The sequence below is a fragment of the Trachemys scripta genome, chromosome 1, assembly GCF_013100865.1.
Source record: "Trachemys scripta elegans isolate TJP31775 chromosome 1, CAS_Tse_1.0, whole genome shotgun sequence".
Lineage (NCBI taxonomy): Eukaryota > Metazoa > Chordata > Testudines > Emydidae > Trachemys > Trachemys scripta.
The window spans coordinates 51,558,873-51,580,119 of record NC_048298.1 but is presented as its reverse complement, the minus strand read 5'-3'; the positions used below and the strand labels follow the sequence as shown (position 1 = coordinate 51,580,119).

The window sequence follows — 21,247 nt, the reverse complement described above, 5'->3', positions numbered from 1 at the left end:
AAGATTTTATATATACCACTAAAACTACTTTATGGTGGCATTTCCTGTATTTCTTGCTGACGTGTTAGTTGTGAGTGAGCTCAAACTCCATGTTAAACATGGGTTAAGGGAGACATACGCAAGCTAGCAAAATACAATTTTAGAGCCTGAAAGTTTTTTTTAAAGTATGCTTAGAAAAAAAGAATAATCTTTAAAATTGGGGGGGGAAATGGCTGTTCCTTTTAAAGTAAGACATACTTAAATTTGGAGAACAGGACTAGAGTAAGGGATCTGGACGCACCAATGACTCAGGAGCAGAGCACTGGGTATTGGCACAGCACACAGTGATGGTTCCCAGCTAGCCACCTGCTCACAAGGCTTCAGGTGTCTGGGTTGCTTCACCTGGGAAAAGAAAAGAAGAAAGCAAATAATCCCTTTGAAAAGAGGGGTGGGGGCTGGGAGGATTAGCACATATAAGGAAGGGGTAAACTGGGAGGTAAAATCTGGAGGACACCTCAATGTTCAATGGAACAAGACCCCGTCGAACCAAAGAAACTCAATGCCTCCCATAGATGCTATTGGGGTGGAGCAGCCACACACCACCTCCAATGTAGTCCTGTGCTGAATAGGCACAATGCACCCCTGATCTCCCAGGAAATGCAGCTGCTGTGCCATCTCTTTAGGAGAACGTCTGGTGTGTGCCATACATTGCTGGCTGGCCAATACAGTTTTGATGTACAAATATGCACATAACATCACACATACAGCCCCATCTGCTAACATCATTCTAGAGCAGAGGTGGGCAAACTTCCTTCCCGGCACTTGAGATTTCGGCCGGGGAGGCTAGCCTCTGGCCCCTCCCCTACTGCCCCCCGTTCCCCGCAGCCTCAGCTCACTGTGCCACCAGCACTCTGGGCGGCGGGGCTGCAAGAGCCGCCGGCCTGCCCTGAAGCTCTAGACTGCGCGGCGGCGAGGCTGGCTCTGGCCGGGCAGCGTGGCTGCCAGTCCTGGTGCTCTGAGCGGCATGGTAAGGGGCCGGGAGGGGGCTTGGATAAGGGGCAGGGAGTTCCGGGGGGCAGGCAAGGGACAGGGAGCAGAGGGCGGTTGGATAGGCGTGGGAGTCCCGGGGGGCCTGTCAGGGGGCGGGGGTATGGATAGGGGTCGGGGCAGTCAGGGGAAAGGGAGCAGGATGGGGGCCAGGGGGCAGGGGCCAGGCTGTTTGGGGAGGCACAGCCTTCCCTACCCAGCCCTCCATACAGTTTCAGAACCCCGATGTGGCCCTCAGGCCAAAACGTTTGCCCCCCCCCCCCCGTTCTAGAGTATTTACATTAGAGTCAAAAGTAAAGTTAGACATGTGGAAAGACTATGACACTGCAAGAAAGGAATAATAAAAAAAAATTAATGGGTTTTAGGAAAATGTGCAATCTATTACATATACTTATGAATACTGGAGATCAGGCTCAGACACTATAAATCCAAGCAAAATTACAAGTAAACTGGTAGAGTATGAAACTTTTCCCTTCTCTCCTCAGTCTAATATCTGGATTCTTCATGTAGACAAATAGATGAATATTTTAGTATAGAGGACAAAGAAGCTTTTTCAAGGAAATTCATCTGTTTTGAGCAGCAGTATATAGGTTCCCAGGGAAACAATGAAGAAAAACATTTCCACATGAGGGAAAAGGGAGTTAATAAATAGAAGCATTCAATGATTTGTACATAAAAAGCTTATACATTATAAATATTCATTATATATCACACATAGTATTTTCTGGGGGGAAAAAAGTTTAATCAAAATATTCTCTTTTGTGATTATAGCAACTCCCTTATCAGTCAAGTCCAGATCTTTGCAGGGTTTCTTTCTGTGTTTTACACAATGATTATGAAACCATCAGAATTTTTAATAGGAAATATACTTTTTATGACATATGAGCTTTTTTAAAAACAAGTCTATATCTTAAAGAAATGCAGCATTTAATATTACCTAGTATTGAAATGATAAAGCTAAAATAAAAAATTCCACTTAGAAACAATTACTGTAATCCAAAATCTTACAAGCAAATAGAACCAGCTAACTCAATCTGATGACTATTTAAGCTATTATTGACAGAATATTAATAGTAATATTCATGGCATTTAGACAACATATATATTTTTATGGAAGACAGCATGGATACCACTGGATTGGGATTCAGGAGACCTGCCAGTAACTCAGTGAATGACTTTGGGCAACCCACTTCACCTCCCTGGGCCTCTGGGCCATCCCACCTTTTGTCGGTCTTTTCAGTTTAGATATATGCACTCCAGGCAGGAACTGTCACCAACTTGTTTTTATACAATACCTAGCACAGTCGAGACCCAGTCTTAGTTGGGGCCTCTTAAGTGTTACTGTAAAACACGTACATTATAATAAATGTATAAGATATAAACTGCATAACTTACTATGAGTCATACAATATTGACGTGTTTCTAGAGCTATTGTGCTTCCTCCAAATTATGCATTTTTGGTATGAACAATAGTTACATTGTCTTTCTCATTGCAGTTAAAACCATACAATTAGCATTAACAGAATAAAAAAAGTTCACAAAATATCATACAATTTAAAAACCATTGCAAGCTGTACATCTCTGTGTTGAAGTCTCAAGAAAATAGTCCTATTCGTAATGAACAAGTCACAAAAATATACATAAACATTTCACTTACCACTTCCTTCACAGCAATGATGAAAACATTATTTTCCTTTAGAGTGCAAGTTCTTGGAGGCAGGAACTGTCATTTACTATAGATTTGTACAGCCCCCAGCACAATGGACCCCGATCTGATTGCTTCTAGGGGCTACCATAATATCAGGGTAAAATAATAATAAAAATAAACCAGTTTAATTATCTATATGCCCATTCTGTTTGTGTTCTGTATCATTCTGTTGTAACTGACGACTCTGATTGCAAAAACATACAGTAAAAGCTTTGTTATCAGGCATGTTGAGGGAATAGGAGGTGCCGGTAAGTCAAAAATTTCGGTTAATTAAGAGGGAGGGAGTTTGGGTGTGGGAACGGGCTCAGGGCTGAGGGTTGGGGCACAGGAACGGGTGCGGGACATGGTCCCTGGCCAATGGGAGCTGCGGAGCCAACGCTTGGGACAGGGGCAGCACACGGAGCCCCTGTGACCATTCCTCCACCTAGGAGAATTGACCACAACCAGTGGGAGCTGCAGGAGCGGCGCCTGCAGGCAGAGGCAGTGCGCAGAGCCACCTGGCTGCGCCTCTCCGTACATGTTGTCACTTGAGGGGAGCTGTCCAAGGTGAGCACTGCCTGAATCTGGCACCCTGAAACCCCTCCCGCACCCCAATTCCCTGCCCCAAGCCCCCTCCCACACCCAAACTCCCTCCCAGAGCCCGCGCCCCGCACCCTCTCCCGAAATGCCGGTTTATCTCTTTTCTGTTTGTAAAATGCCGGATAACATAGCTTTTTCTGTAATTCACTCTCTTCTCCATGGACTCACTCCTGCAATAGGCTGAGTACTCTGGAACAATACAGACTAAACTCAATGGAGCTCTGTCTACATAGGTGCCGGGATTCCACCTGGCTGGAGTTAATTACAGGATTAGGTTGAACATGTGTAACTGTTGGTATGGTTTCAAGGCAAGACTGAGGAAACTCCACAAGGTGGCTTTTGCAGAATTTTCAAAAGATCCTCTCTCCTCCGGGTGTTTCTGCGTGGAGTTGGAGACCAGGGGAAACAATTGGGCCTTTGGTTTAAAAATAAAAAAAGGATGTCAGTTCCTCTACTTACGGCTGCTCCACACTGGCAGATCAGGGACAAATGGTGTCAAGAGCCAAAAACTTTTAGTTTGTTTGTTTTTCCTGACCTCCCAAGAGTCTCTGCAGGTCTACTCTGAAAAGTGACTATGTAAAAATGGCACCTTTTTACTCACCAGCTTTACGCTCTCTCACCTATCTGTATATTCGGTCCTCTGTGCTGACTTTTGTAATAAAAATAATACTGCTTTTTACTTTGGTTAGTTCTGCAGAGTCTGTACAACTCAAGAAAATATGCTCCTTCTTGTGTGTCAAAGAATTGCTTACAAAGTTTCAGTTGATTCCACCAATACAAATCTATAGAAGGCAATGACAATGCATTGGTGACACTGAGAACACAACTTGCACATGTGTAAGTGAGACACAATTTAGCATTTCTTACAGCTGGGGAAGGAGGAAAGAACACAGCTTGACTCTCAAGATGGAGTGGGAGTTTGCAAGACTGGTAGTTAGGAAAATAATATTTTTACTTGTAAACTAAGCATGCTTGTTCTAAAAGTCATTGAGATATAATAAACAGGCAGCCCCATGATACCACTGTTTCAGTAATTTTTTGGACTGGGGTAACATTTTCAAAAGTACCTACTTACCTTAAGCCCAGATTCACAAAGATGATGCTGAACATCATGGTAACTAACTTTCAGGTGCTTAGAAAATCATAGGAACACTGTGATCACCAAAGCCTGAATTAAATGCCTAGGTTCCTGCAATATGAATGGGGAGAGACAAGTGCCTTTGAACAGGGATTCCCAACATTTCATTCTAATATTGGTTACAATGCAGAGTGAGCAAGCTTGTAAATCAAGCCCATCTCTGCTTTAACAAATGAGACTAGTCATACTGCCACTGCACAGTTAGGAAAGATATGAGGAGAAATACTTGTGAACAGATATCCCAGCCATGATGGGTTCACTAACTAGACCCCAAGTCAGGCTGCGCTCCTGAGAAGCATGTAGATGCATGTTTTCAAGGATGTCCAGTAACCTGTGACACCACAATAGGTCTCTGGAACTTTATAACTAACTGTTGTACCTTTGCTTGAAGGAAAGCTTACACTATGGTGATAAACATGAACACCTTCTGTACATAATTGGCAGTGGAGCAATGAGTGATGAGAAGGTAAAAGGGTGGGTGTAAGAAAGAATGGTTTACTTGCTGTATGCCTCAATGGGAATTGTCTGCTTTTGGTGGTCTCATGTACTGCATAGAAAAGGACACTGGAGGTGGGGGAATTACTGTTAATTCTTTCAGTTTTTTAAATCATAAAGTGCAAAGTAAAGTCTTCCAGATTTCTGCAAATCTAGACAGAGAAAAACATTCAGCATGTGCAACAGGGCAAAGAGAGAGCACAAATAGTGCAAATGCAGACAGAAAGCTGAAAACAATATAAACATATTTGTCTCAGAACAATGAACTGCTAATAACAAAGGCACTTCATTGCCCATTCATATTATTGTGTTGAGTACTGACTATCTGCTTGGCACTAGAGAACGTAGAAGAGCCTGCCTGCCGTGAGGAGCTTACAAAGGAACCAAACAGACAATAATTCAAACACAGAGCAACCTCCTCCTTGCTGAACTGCCAGATTTTCTCCTTGCTCCCTGGGGTGGATAGAGCACAGAGTGGTCTATATGCTTTGTGTGGTGTTTAAAATAAAATAAAATAAAAAAATAATAATTAGCAGCCCTTCATTAGGTGGCAGATTGGCCCTGATAGAGGAAAGAGTGCGTAGTTGCGCAGCAGGATGGATAGACTACTCTAGGTGTAGGGGACAGCTTGGATGAAAAGATGGAGATGAGAGGGGGAGAAAATATAAAGGGAATGGTATCTTTTATGAGTTACAGGGGTGAGGGCAGAACAGAAGAAAGAGGCGTTGTAGAGATGTTTAGAGCCTTAACAGTGGAGAGTATAAGCTAAAACTTGATGTGGAAAATGAGAGGGAGTTAATAGAGAGATTCAAAGAAAGAAGCAATGTGATCAGAGCTGAACAGAAAAATGGTATTTGCAGCAATGTTCTTGACAGACCAGAGAGGAACAAGGACAGAATCTGGGAGATCCACAATGAACAAGTTGCAATAGTTTAGATGATAGATGACTAATACTTTGACTTAGATTTTAGCTCTAGGACTAGAAAGAAAAAGATGGATAATGGAGATATTGTACAGGAAGAAGCAACAGGATTAGATGATAAAAGAATGTTGTTAATATTAAGCATGCATATCACATTAGTACCTACAGGTTTACAAACAGGTCACAGCAATATTGTATTATGCACTGTGCAAACATATGGTAAGTGACAGTGCCTGCCCCAAAGAACTTACAGTCTAAGGAAAGGTCAACATACAAACTTGCATCAAAATAACAAAATTGGTTTCACCCCTTAATTCCCTCCTCCCAGTCATTTATTTGAATCTACATTATAAAAGATATAAAAAATTCCAAAATATGAATGAGTTTATTTTTATACGTGTTTCAAACCCAGGTAAATGTGGATATTTTCTCTGACTTGAGCAATTTGAAAGGATTAACAGGCCTATATTTTAACATATCAACAATAAAACCAAAGCTTAATTCTCTGACATGTGAATCTTGCACATCTAATTGAATTTTTAAAATATCATTATCACAAACTAATCCCTCTAAATGAGAAAATGCTAACACCCTTTCCCAATGTGCTTCCCTTTCAATTAAAGCTTATTGTAAACTTAGTTTTTATGGTATTTTCGGTTTTCAAAAATCAGAGAAGGTCATTTAAAACCATTAGAATGATACAGTTTTAGGTGCAACATCATCAAGCATCTCATCACTAGGACAATGCCAATTACTATGATCTGTCTGAGTGAGCCTTTTTCCACAAGTCATTAATTCAAAGCTTTAGGGTAAAAAAGGATTCATTTATTTATCAAGAGGTAAATCCAGGGCCGGTGCAATTATTTTGCGCCCTAGGTGAAACTTCCACCTTGCGCTCCCCCCCATCCCCCGCACATCGGTTCATTGAGGGACAAATCCCAACGAGCCTTTACAGACTCCAGGAGCCAGCCGTGCCCAGGGGCTGCTCCCCAGACCAGATTCACCCCTCTCCGCCCCCTGGAGGGTGCACAGCCCCCCCATGAGCCCTCCCCACCACACCCTGGCGGTCCCCGCCCTGATTCCACTCACTGGCTTTGCTGGGCTTGGGCCGCTGCAGCAGTTCGGCAGGGAGGAGCCGCCTTCTGGAGGCACCGGAGAGCCAGAGCATCGGCTTGCGGGGGCGGCGAGCCCCAGCCATGGAGGAGCCGGGGCGGCGCAGGGGGGCAGCAGCCCTGCAAAAGCGGTGGCGCAGCTAACGGGGAGCAGCCACGCCCCCCGTCCCTCCTGCCCAGGCTGTGGCCGGGCATCCCCCCTCCCCCGGGGGCTCTTACAGGCTGCAGCGGATGCAGGTCCCCCATGTGCCCCCCCGGCTGCCCCCTTGCCCTGCTCGGGTTCTGCGGCTCCCGGGCATGTGAGCCGCCACTGGGGCGCAGGGCCCTGAGCCTGCTCTGGGAGGGGCAGCGGCGGTTCACACGTCCGGGAGCCGCAGAACCCGAGCGCGGTGAGGGGTAAGCTGGGGGTGCGCCTGCCCGAGCTGCAACCTACCTGGTGCCCCCCCGGGGGCTCCTGCAGTGGATGCATGCGGACGGCAGCCCCCATGTGCCTCCCGGCTCCCCCTTCCCATGCTCGGGCTCTGCGGCTCCTGGGAGTGTGAGCCACCATTACCATGCGCTGCCCCTGCCAGAGTAGGCTCAAGGCCCTGCGTCCCGGTAGCTCACATGCCTGGGAGCCGCAGAGCCCTAGCATAGCGAGGAGGGAACCGGGGGGGCACGGGGGCCGCCAACCACGTGCAACTGCTGCAGCCTGCAGGAGCCCCCTGGGACAGTCCCCCTGGGACTCCCCGTACCACCATGCCACTCCAGGTGCTGGCTCCACGTGGAGCCAAAACAAACAGGCTGCGGAGCCCACAGCCCCTCCCCCTCAGCGTGCTGGCGACACAACGTTGAGGCAAGAGGAGGGGGGAGCGGGGGAGGGACTCTGCCTGCTGGAGGCCAACGGGAGTGGCTAAATCAGATCCAGCCGCCCAATCAGCCATGCTGCACTCTGTGTGAGGGGAAGGGAAGGGAGGGAGGAAAAATCTCGGACGCCCCCAACCACTTGGCGCCCTAGGCGACCGCCTAGTTCACCTAGTGGTTGCATCGGCCCTGGGTAAATCCACTCTGTTCTCTAACTTACTTTTCCCACGGGGTGTGTGGGGGGGGGGGGGAGGAAGAGGGGAAGAAGCAAATGCTGTACTTTACTTAGACAAAAATAAATTATCCATACTTATCCAGAAGTATATAAATATTATCTAGGTAAACACAGGGCTGGCCCTAGACCAAATGTGCCCCAATGAGGAACGTCTTTGGCATCCCCCCTTTATTTGTTAAACTTTTGAATACCTTATTTTTTATTGTATTAATCACCATTTTCACAATTTTGATGCACAATTTGTATTCATGATTTATCCCTATCATATAGGAGGATAAATTTGCATGCTAGGATCTGTACATCTGTATCTATTCATGCCATATATAAGGAAATAAGAAAATTCATTTCCTCTAAGCTTATAGAAACTTTTTAATTTTAAGAATAACTGAAATGTATTAACATCAAGAAATTGAACTGTGCACCAACAGTGGGTGGACTAGTGTTACAGTAGGTGACAGCCTTAGAATGTTAACCCTAGTCCTTTAGTTCAGTCTCAAACTAAAACACAGTGTCAGAAAGATCCAAAGACTGGCCAATGGCATTTTCAAGTGACAGAATAGCAAGCGACCTCAGTGTCTTGTCAGCCAAATGGCTGGGTCACTTTTCGTGTTGCGTCACAGCATCAGCTAAGTTATGCCAGTAATTGTACCTGGAAAGTGCAAGTAATGATTTGGCATTTTTGTCAAAAATTTTGCAACAAAAATAGAACATTTTGTCAGTTTAGATTTAGAGTAAACTAGTCAATGCTGATTCAGTTTCTCACCATTCGTAAGCACTCTTTCACAGTATGACTTTGAGAAGTGTCACATCTGTTCATTTTCTGGAAACATCATATACTCAGTTTTGCCCAGGCCTATTCAAAATTGTACGATCAATATCGGCAGAGTTTAGGATCAATTGGTGGTATGCAATTTTTCTCACTGCTGTTTCTGTCATCACATGAGGCTGATTATAGTTTTCAGAAAGTCTGGAAGGTTCGATGAGATTCTACAAAGGTCCAGAACATTCTAGGAGGCTAGTGAAAAATGAATCCACATATGGAATACCTGAAACATGTTACTTCAAACATTTTATTTTTCCTTTTGTTGCTAACAACAAAAACAGAACCACGAGCTGGCAGCCCCCAAACCTGGCACCCTAGGTGGTCACATAGGTTTCCTGCCCCTAAATCCAGCCCTGGGTAAACATTACACTTTGATGTAATAATTTAAAAGATGCAAACATGAACTTCCAATTCACAGATATACTGATCCACAATTCCACTAAACATATTTGTTTAATGCTAATTTGCTTGACTGCTATTTTCCTCAGGATATTTTCTGCATACATTATAGTTTTGATGAGAACTCCTATTTTGTCCTTGTAAAACAAGCTCTTGAACAAGAAGGGTATGTTTCAATTTTATTCTACAAGGCTATGCGTACATACAGAATTTATTGCTGTTTGTTTTTTGGTTATTGAAATGAAGATGAGTATATTTTTCCATCAAATAGATGGGAAAGGGCTTTTCTACTATAAAATACTTGCTTCCACATCATATAAAACGTATGCCAAGCATATACTATAGATTCTCACAAAATGCATAGTAAATACTGAATCCAAAGAAAATAATGTGAAAAGGACATAGGCAGTGAGTTATATCGGCTCATGGTGCCCGGGCTCCAGCAATATTCAGGGCCCGGAGTCCAGCTCCATCAATGTTCGGGGCCGGGTCTCTCCCCCGGCCCCGCCTGCCGCCCCCACACTCCTCCCCCGAATGTCCCCCAGCCCCACTTGCCCCTGCTCGCCTTCCGGGGTCCGGAGGGTCCCTGTCTCTCCCCTGCAGATCCATGCTGCCTCCCTACATCAACTGCCGCCGCAGGGTCCTAGTGCCCCCCATCCACTACTGCCAGGGCAAACTGACCCTGAGCCTGCCCTTCCCCCTCAGACCCTTTCATTTTCCAATGAGACCCTCCACCAGCACAGAGGGGCCCCCCGCCCGCAGTCACCGCTCCTGCCCCACGCTGGACAAGGGGCAGCCCCAACCCCCACCCCCAGTGAGGCTACAGTGAGGGGCAGCAACAGGGGAGGAGGCGCACATGTGATGGCAGCCCCCCGCCCCCCTCCGGCACCTATCGCAGGAGAGACAAGGGGGCTTCCTGTACCTGAGAGGGGCTCTAGGAGCACATGCAGTGACAGTGATGCGAGGTGAGTGTGGTGCAGGGGGGAGCCTCCCCTGGAGCTCGCTGCTGCCTGTGCGGAGAGGGCTGGGGGGAAATCCTCCTCTCTGGCCCTTGCCCCGAGGCAGCCTGTCTGCACCCCAAACTCCTCATCCCCAGCCCTACCCCAGAGCCCTCACCTCCTGTACCCCAACCCTCTGCCATCTGCCTGAGCCCCTCCCACACCCCAAACCCCTCATCCCCAGCCCCACCCCAGAGCCTTCACCCCCTGTACCCCAACCTTCTGCCTGAGTCCCTCCCACACCCCAAACCCCTCATCCACAGAACTAGATAAATTCATGGAGGATAGGTCCAGCAATGGGAGGGATGGGGAGGGATGGTATTCCTAGCCTGTGTTTGCCAGAAGCTGGGAATGAGCGACAGGGAATGGATCACTTAATGATTACCTGTTCTATTCATTCCTTCTGGGGCATCTGGCACTGGCCACTGTCGGAAGACAGGATACTGCGCTAGATGGACCTTTGGTCTGACCCAGTATGGCCGTTCTTATGTTCCTTCCCAAACACAAGAACTAGGGGTCACCCAATTAAATTAATAGGCAGCAGGTTTAAAAGAAACGAAGTATTTTTTCACAGAATGCACAGACAAACTGTGGAACTCATTCCCAGGGGAAGTTGTGATGGCCAAAAGTATAACTGGGTTCAAAAAAGAATTAGATAAGTTCATAGAGGATAGGTCTATCAATGGCTATTAGTCAAAATGGTCACAGATGCAATCCGTGCTCTGGGTGTCCCTAAACTTCCAACTGCCAGAAACTGGGATTGGACAACCAGGGATGGATTGCTAGATAATTGCCCTGTTCTGTTCAGTCCCTCTGAATCTGCATAAATCAGCAGCTAGTTTCTTCTAATGTCTGTCTGATAGCAGTATTTTTATTCCATATGGTTCAGCATTGCTTCTTAAGGTTATTTGTCTTTGTAAGTTGTTTCTGTGGTCAACTGGCCCATGCAGTTCAGAATATATTCAGGGCTAGTCAAGTGATTTCAGCTCTCGGAGGGGTTGAAAATAATAGGACTTTCTCTTCTGCTGATAAGTCCATTTTAAGTAAACAGTCTTTCCGTGCATATTTAGTTTCACTCTCCAGGAAGGCTGTGTCATCAAATGTGATATATTCCAGAAACAATAGTTCTTGAACAGCTCTATAATAGTGATTATAATGTAATTAAATTTAACATACTTGTAGGGGAGGTAAATGCTAAAGCAGGCCACCACAGTAGCATTTAACTTCAAAAAGGGGAAGTACACAAAAATGAGGAAGCTAGTTAAATGGCTATAAAAAGGGTTAATTGCCTGCAAACTGCATGGAGACTATTTAAAAATACCATAATAGACTCAAAACTAAATGTTTACCCCAAATAATAGAAATAAAAAAGAACAGTAAGAGGACCAAAAAATGTCATCATGGCTAAACAGCACTGTAAAAGAGGTGATTAGAGACAAAAAGGCATCTTTTAAAAATTGGAAGTCAAATCCTAGTGAAGAAAAGAGAACGGAACATAAGCTCTGGGAAGTCAAGTGTAAAAGTATAATAAGGCAGGCTGTGTTGGGTGAGACCCCCTCATGTCCCCACCAGACCACAATTTGGGCTGGTTTCTTCTCCAGACTTGTGGCATACAAGGGATTCTCCAAACAGAAGATGCCTTTCCCTCTCCATCCCCTGGGAGAGGGAGAATCAGAGTAAAAGAAAAAGACAAAGGTGCTCAATCTTTTAGGCACTCTTTTGGCTACCCCTTTGGGGTTTGGCTTATCTGCAAGCTCTAGTGTCCTTGATCAAGGTTAGGGTCTGCCTCCAGCCCCTTCTTTTGGTAACCCCAGCTTTATACCTGGTCCATACAGTCTCGGGTGTGGCAGGATCTGTGAACATTTTCTTATTTGTTCTAACCCTGAAGCCATCAGTCTCTGAGGCACATCAGTCTTACCCTAGTCACCGCCCCATCCTGTGGCAGGATTCCCATTTTGAGCTTCCTCCCTCCAGGCAGAGCAAGCCTTAGAGGCGTGCCTGGTTAGTTCTGGCTGAGCCCATAAGAGCTTGTTATCCTCCCCTCTACTGTTCTGGATTGTCTGTAATATGGGTCAGCAAACAATTGCAAAATGTCCACATTTTGTGCGTTTATTATATCTTGTGCCTTTGGCTGGATGTACATCTCTTGGGCTATGAATTTTCCCACATCTTGTGCAGTTGATCTGGCAGGCTTTGTAATTAGCCAGGGAGTTCTACCTCTTTGCCTCAAGGTTTTTATGATAATTACTTTTAGCACTCGTGCTGTGTCTGTTTACTTCTTCTAAATTAGTTTCTGGTTTGGAAAGTTTGTTTTGCTGCTTCACAAGTTTGGACTGTCTTGCTATTTGAATAGCTGTATACAGGGTTAAATCTGTTTTTAATTGTAGCTGCTATGAAAGACTATCATCTGCAAGGACAATAACTAATTTATTTCTAATGTTTTCACCTTTTATAGGCCCAAAACCACAGTTGTCAGCCAATGCATATAAAGCTCTAATAAAAGATGCCATAGATTCCCCTGGTTGTTGAATTCTCCACTTTTTTTAAGATGTAAAGTATAACTCAAACATAGCCAGAACTCTGTCATAGTCATCTTTCTGACTATCTTCAGTGAAGGAAAGGATTTAAAGATGCTGTCTGCCTGAATTCCATCCCCATAGCATACATTAAAGAACATTAAAGAGCATACCTGAATGTTTTCAGTTTACTGGTGGAATTTAGTCGCAATACAAAATCTTGCAAAATGTTGCTTCCAATCTGTCTATTCTGAAGGTCTGCCGAAGCTGATTTTCTCTGGGGCACTGAAAAATGGCATAAACTTTGTTGGGTTTTTTTTCTGCTTGCAACGTTTGGTGCGGCTTTCTTTCTGTTTCTGTTCTCCTCTGGCATCAGTTTGGCTACCTTCACTTCTGACACCATGACATGTGCCAGATATGGACTGGTTACACAGCTTCCATCCCAGAGATGCACCAGATGTGTTCCCATTAGAAATCTTTAATACACTGCTCCCTCTAGCCATTACCAGCTCTGGTAAGGTACTTTACCGACTGTGCTACCTAGCAGCTGAACAGTATAATACAGTTTAGCATTTCATGACACCTTCCCTCCCTGCCATCTGCTGTCTCTTCCTCCAACTAACTCTCTCTTTCCCAGCCGCTCCAGGCTGGCTGGACACCAGCAGTGAGAATGTTGAGAGCGGAGGAAGAGATATTCTCAATGCCAGTGCTACAGCAGCTTCCTGCAAACACAGTCATTACAGGGGAAATCCTGGATAAGGGAGCTGGAACAAGAGCACAAGAAATCTAAAAGGACATCTCATGCAGAGATTTGCATTTTCTTATTGTCAAGTTTGTAAATACAATATTAAGACAAGCGTTTAAGACCCACCCATACATAGGCTAGTCTGCAACCATGGGGTCTGGCTCCACAGTTTGAGAAAGCATGGTGATATCACATGGTGAAATTAAGCATAGTGCCCCCACAACCCAGTCTCTCTTTGGCATGAACTTGGTCTAAGCTGTACCACTACAAAGATTTCTTAGCCCTTTCTCTTTGGGTTGGGGTTCTGGTGTTTTGCCAATGGCGTGTTATACATTTTCTGACATAAACTACTAATTATTTCAGAGTAATGCTTCAGAATCAAGTTCAGCTCAATACATACTCCTACCAGATCATGTAAAGTGCTAAATTCTCATTCACCAACTGAATTAAATGTGCATTAGAAAAGGATTTTAAAACCATTTAAGTTTCTAAATCCATGGGAATAATTTCCATTTTTAAGATTAATAAACAGATACTATAACACTGGAAAACCATTTTTGCCAAGTCCATAAGGAACAGACTTATTTTTGGGCAGGAAATAACACATTTAGAATCCTCATATCAGTAGTAGGGCATACAAGAAACACCTTGGTCTCTGCTAATCTTATGGTTCTCTTCTAATAGGTCTTGAAATATTAAAAATGCAATAAGTTAATATCTACAATGTTCGTTGGGGGGAACTGCAACAAATCTGATGTTCAATATCATGAAGCAGAATTTCTGACTACAAAGCTAATAAGAGGTATCACTGAGACTCTCTGAACTTCAAACATATGTTTTCCCAAATGTTTAATCAGCAAGAGTTTACCCAAGCCACTGAACACCCACTGGCACTGGACTAACCAAGATATTGAATGCCATAGGGAAAAAGAGAGAGACAACACAAGGATTAAAAAAGGATGATTAAAATACTGTTTTAAAAGGAACCATTCAGTGTATCTGGGTCATGGGATTTGTACAAAAACCAGCACCTAGTGAAGTGTGGATTATGATGACAAATATAATTAAACCCTAACTAACTCTAACTATCCATACAGAGCTATTCAATTTCCTTTCACTGTTTTAATGATATTAAGGGCCAGAATTTCAAAAGCTGGACGGCTTTTCTCTTGTCTGTAATTACTGTCAATTGGTAATCAAAGCACCTGATCTGAAGGTGCAGTCAGATATTTGAACTACCAAGTTACCTGCATTGTGTCTGCAAATAACTGCAGACACAAAAAAAGAGACCACACAATAATTGAACTGAATTTCCTCCTGTTTGTGAAAGATGAGACATCTGCCTCATACATCCTAAACGTCATCCACTCCATAATCATCACTTTTCAGTAGATGAGAATGGCATCTACCAATGTTTGCCCCCTGCACCTCCTCTCCAACCAAATGGCCTCAGGGAAACTGCTGGAGGTCAGGGCCATCTGAGCAAATGTCATGTGCCCTCTGCCTGCAGCCTCCCCCACAGCAAGATTCCTGCAGGAGCCACGTTGGCAATGTGTTTATGATCCTTACAGTTCTCTCTAACCCTTTGGAGGTATATGCATTTCACTCTTCAGTGAAGAAACTACTATAAATTAGTACTGCCATAGTCAATATGTAGCTCAACTCAGTCTGAGAATTCTCATGGCACCAGGTGGGGGCAATGGCACAATGAAAAGTCATTCCCATGATCCTAACTCTAATTCCGCTCCTCCCTCCTACGAGAGCCCAATCCTCTGGAGTACCTCTGAAGGGTCTTCTGCAAGGATGGGAAACAAGGGGTCTGTGCTGTAGAGGGGAACATTTGGCTGTATATATTTAGGCAGAAAAAAGTTCTTTAAATACAATAAAATTAACCAAATAAACTTCTTAGTATTTTTGTTCCCCTTCACTGCTTTTGATTCACACACAGGAATGGCTAGGGCATCAACAGCAAACAATGATACAGCAATCTTCAAAATTTATTCAGTATTCAAAAGGTTTAAGAGTTAAAGAGCCTTACTAGGAGATGCCATCAGAATAGATTTCCTCCCCCAGCTTTGTTTTTATTGTAGGGAAAATAAAGTTGCTTACCAAAAGTCCACACTTGCTGCATCTCCCACAGAATTCCATCACACTGCTACTGAATCTTTTCCTCACTTCATTGTGCTATGCACTTGTATTCATGCTAATCAAATAATTACACAATATGGTCATTCTTTTTCATTCCTTTCAATTGGGGCACAATTTCTCCACTTTTCTCACTGTGATATAACTGTGACACACAAAATTTTAACGCATACTGTGCATTATATCATCTTTCATTCTAGCAGTCTATTCAGCTCAACCACCTGATGGCTATGACACCTGCTTTCACAGAACTATGTCTCATCACTTTTATGTAACTTCTGCTGGATTCCTATTCTGTATTCAGCAACTTCATAGCATACAGAGTTCAAGCTGAATTTAACCTCCTTTCACATTTCTATTTCTCAGGATACACAGGGGAATAAGACGCAGATGAGGGATGGATTTTAAGCTGTGGGCTGCAAATCTGAGCCGTGCCGTCCATCCCCTTCACTCCCATAGTGAGCGTTTAACTGGTTCCAGTGCAAGGTTAAATGGCCTCACTCCATAAAACCAGTATTTCAGAGCTGAACCTCTTCAGCTTAATCCAAGGACTCAAACCACCTCTGAATCCTCTTGCTCTACCTTTGCGATGGGGAAAACGGTAACAATGGTTATCTCAGTCCATGAACAACTTCATGTCTCCCCTTCTCTTTACAGGTAAAAAGACTCCCCAGCCACATTCCAGGTCTCATTTACCTCTCAGAGTTGGCCCTTTCAGCCTTTATCTGCACTGGACACTGGCTGTAAGTTGTAATGAACTAAACATTCTTATACTCCTCCACCATTAAAATTCCCATTCTTACTCTTTTGACCTAAATTTGCCTTCATAAATGGTACAAGAAAAGCTTTCCTCTGGACATCTGCCAATTTGGTTCATAAGAAAAAATTCTTATCTTATTCAAAAAGCAGGCAATGAGTGAGACCTACAGCATCCTGGAAACACAGCTCAGCATACCTCAACTACGGGGGAATGAAACAAGGCAGCAATAGTGGCAAAATGTCCCATGAATACCCAAGAGGGCTTTAAATTAAGAAGGGGGCCCCAATGAGAGCCTTTTGGCTCCCCCAGCTCCCCTGACTGGTCAATAGGAGCCAGAGAAACCCCTCCCACACCTCAAGGCTAATATCCCTGTGCACTTGAGACCAAAGAAGGGCTAAGCTCTAGCATATTTGGGATCAAGCACTTTTCATTCCCTGGCCCCCCAAGAATTGACCACCCTGCTGCCACTCTGACCATGCTTCCCCACCACTCAGCTGGAGAGGAGCATTTGAAGGAATGCATAGTGAGAATTCCACACATAATTATTAATAGTTTCTCAATTGCCAAAGGATGATCTAGGTGCCTCACAAAGACAAGGCTACTGCCCCTAAAAGTGCATAATGTAAATTCAACATGGAACAACAAGGAAAGGTAATAAACAAGTATGTATGAATGGGGGGAAGGGGAGAAAGACAGGCTTGCAATATAGTATTATCTTGCAGTTACTTAGACCTCATCTTGCAAAACATTTACACACATGCTTAACTTTCAGCATGACTATTGCCAGTGATTTCAAAAGGGTCCTCTCATGTTTAAAACTAAGTATGTACGTGAATATTTGCAGGATCAGAGCCTTAGGAATGTAAACAATTATATGCATAAATATATGTGACTTGTCCTTCCCTTCTGCTTGTCATAGGCAAAATGACAAGTCAGTTTCTAGGAATGCCCTCTTCTGTACACAATAGTTAGAACTATAGCTTCAAATGTTAGGTCCAATTCTATCTTTATTTACACCAGTTTTATATGGGTATAACTCCATTCACTTCAGTGGAATTTTTCCTAATGTATACTGAAAAAGTGGGAGTAGGCTCAAGTCCATAGTCTTCATTTTTAACTATGCTGCAACCATTCTGAAACAGCACAGCAAAATGTAAACTCCACATTCACTCTTTTCTTATAACTTCCTGTATACAGAGGATATGTATTCTTAAATTTCATTATACTCTTAAGAACTCCATTATTAGCTTCTCTTTTTTAAAACGATCTTTATAATTCAAAACACATTTTCTCCATATTTCCTCACAAGAGTTGCAGCACAACTTGTATTTCCATCAAGAGCGAGACGATGCATAAAAACAGCACCTGAGGAAGATAGGATATATTCTCCATTCACAATAAATCATGCAAGAAGGAATCTCAACCCTTCAATGGATTTCCTATAGAGAGTTTGCTTACACATTCTTTTTTTTTATGTTCAAGAACAAAAATGGGTAGGATAAGTCACTAACAATAAAATTTAGAAAAACAACAGATACCCTTTTTATAAAAACATGAAAAGACAACCCTATTACCAAATTATTTTATTCTCCTTTTACATTTTAGTGTTAATAAAAAAGATATGTGCAACAAAGTTTATACACAGTAATGCATATCTAATAAAAAAGTGCATCCTTATCCAATCTTATAAAATACTAAATATCTATTTCTATAATAAGTTATAAGAGTAACCTAAGACAACCTGTATAAAGTGAATGTCAAAAAGAAATAAAATATTTTAGTAAAACAAAATAATGCAAGAATTAACTTTAGTTCAAAAATATTTCATTCGGAAAGATGCCTAATAATTCATTTATTTGTTGCACTTATTCACTCTAAGCAGCTTGAATAAATGATTTGATTTTTTCAAACTGTTGCATCATTCAAGAGCATAATTCCTAGATGTTTTCAGTTAGTATTTCTAAAATATTTGAGGCATGCAATGCTCATAAAGGCATGGTATCTTCTACAGCTCATTTGGATTCAGGCAAGCATTATGCATAAGTTTCCCCCACATAATTCTGTAAATATGCTATAATTTATTTTATTGACCTTTAGACACATTTATTAGGATGCTGTGCAGAAAAACTATACACCATAGATTAAGTCATGAGGAAAAATAATGTTTTAACCAAAGATGTGAAAATTGATTCTTCTAATATAAAAAAAAATCCTAAAACTTTGACCATTCCCTTATACCAATATAAAGGAATGACCTCTTTTCACATCTAAATCAGTTTGGTAAATAAGTCATCTGCCATCCAGGCCCCTGGCATGCAATGTGCCACGATACTCCATATCTGAAAGATTTGTAAGCAGAGTCCTGTAGGTCTGGTGACTTGTCTGCCGGGTCCTGCTATTGCTCCTTTAAAAATAAATGTTCTAGCACTCCTGACTTCCTCATTTAGTTGTATCCCAGAGCATTCACCATGTCTGGAACTCTAGAACTGTTCAGCTTACACATTAAGGTACAAATAGCCTGAAAACCATGGAGTGATCCAAAATTTAAAACAGTTGCTAAAAGGGAAAATAGCAAATCACATTTGCAGCAGTGATGAAGAGGAGGTTCTGGATGAGGAGAAGAAATGAATAGAACTGCTTATGAATTAGTAAAAGATTCTGTTTAGAAAGTGATGAAATGAGAAAGAACTAGTCCAAGCATCTCAGCCATAACCTGTACTGTCACTGTCAGCAGCCTTTTCCTGCTGGTAATCAATTGCACTGATTCTGACAAAATATGTACAAGTTTGGACATGAGAACAAATGTTTATCAGAGATAGTTGTGACCGATAACTCCATTACACCTCTTGATATACCTTATTTGAAACAGAAAATAATTTTTTTCTCTGGAGCACTGATTGATCACAACAAAGCTACAGTAAATTATTATTTTCTTTGTAGAAAAAATACTTTAAAGTCAATCAGCTGTTGTTTCTGTTTAAGATGTAAATACTACAGTGCATTAACAATTTATGATACCAACAAAGAGAGATTATATATATATTTACACACACACACACACACAAAAGAAATTTGTCTGCAAAAGCTATTGTGAGCTATACTTTTAAGTTATTCTTTTCTCAACGTTTCATTATGAAAATCTCAAATTTATGTTCACACTCAGCTTTACTTAGTACAGAATTCAATGAAAAATAAATAAACAAAATTCATATTGTTTCCTACTTTTAAAACATGTATTCTTTCAAAGAAAATACATAGAAAAATATTATTATTTTGCATGGCTAATCTCCAGTGCTTGTTTATATGTAACTTTTTACATTATTTTTGCCAAACACAATATGTAGTTTATTGATTCATTTTGCCACTATAGTATGTTAATAATTTATTTTTATTTGCAAAACTTTAAAAACATTTCAAGTGCAAACTTAAACACCAGAAATGTATGTTCTCTTTCAAAATATTTGAACTGTTTAGTTTAGATCCTTCTGATAATATTTCATAAACCAACAAGTCTGTTGATAAATGAATGGATGACAATATTCAAAGCAACGTGTGTTTTCACTTTTTGTGGTTAAAACATTCGATAGATTTCATGCTGAAATGTGTTCATGCTGAATGACACTTTATACAAGTTGAAAAATAAAGAATTATATTCCAAACTTGTAAAAGCCAATAAAACCATATGAATTGTAATTATTTTGGAAACTAAATGGCATCAACATTTAAATATCCATTCTTTGTTTTGTCATTCTAGCACTGTGCATTGTAGACTTATTATCTATTCTTTCAGCAGTATTAAAAGGCTTTAGAAACTGCTGATAGTAATCAACTATCTAGTGAAGCAGCAAAGCTCTGCAACATTACTGGACCATGTCAAATATGAAAAGACACTTAGCTACTGCAAAATAGGGTTCCCGATGCCTGATGACATTATCGAACAGTTACAGTACACACATCTGCTTAATTTTAGAAAATCCATAAGAGCTTGTGAATTCCTGAACAAAAGTCACTGTTCAGTAAAAACTAGAATACTTATATGCCAAGATACATCATTTAAATTTTTTTGCTTTGAATTCCCGTACAGAACGCAGCACCCCTTGGGTGCTTCAGTAGTTTACCATCGCTTGTTCTATTTTACTAAGTGCTTAGGTAGCTTTCGCATAAGCAGAGAATTTTGGACAGAATCACAGGAAGTTAGTTTTAGTCACTGTGGAACAGCCAGGATTTGCAGCCTTAGGTAACCAATTAACAGCATTTTAGTCTGAAACCATCTGCTGTGTTTTATATTCTAACACTGAGTCCAACTGAAGGCACACACAGTATAATTAAAAAAATAATTTTCCTGTTCTTTTAACACCAGCCTCTCTAGCCCATACCCGTAGTGTTTCTCTCCTTTACTCACTAGTGAGAGTCGTTTATAAAGCCTTTTAATCAACTTTGTAGTGTAAGCTGAAGCTAGCTGGCCTGCCTGGCGAGTTTGTTGACAAGACTTGGGTCTCTCAGAATCAGACATGCCGGATTGGGATCCATAAAATACAGCTGGGGTCACTAGGTTTTAAACCACTCCTGGATTCCAGGGCCTATACACCAATGCTCTGTGTACAAGAGAAGGAAACTACCGAAGTACAAAGGTCATCACTGGAAGGCAGTAGTCACCACACCACAGTTATTTCCTATTATTGGTATATCTGAATAACTGGGATCTCAAAAACAACAGTCTGGTGACTGCTGACTGTTTAATGGCAACCACAGTATTCAGAGAGGGGCCAGGTATCTCTCCTGAGAGAATTCTCCCATTGGGTA

The 21,247-nt window shown here is 42.2% G+C and overlaps 1 protein-coding gene across 1 annotated transcript in view; it reads right to left on the bottom strand.

The window, feature by feature from the left end:
- NRCAM (neuronal cell adhesion molecule) overlaps positions 1-21,247 on the bottom strand; it is a gene marked incomplete in the record, with an annotated part of 187,587 nt that overhangs the window by 126,695 nt on the left and 39,645 nt on the right. Inside the window, 1 exon segment of the mRNA XM_034769450.1 lies at positions 281-381.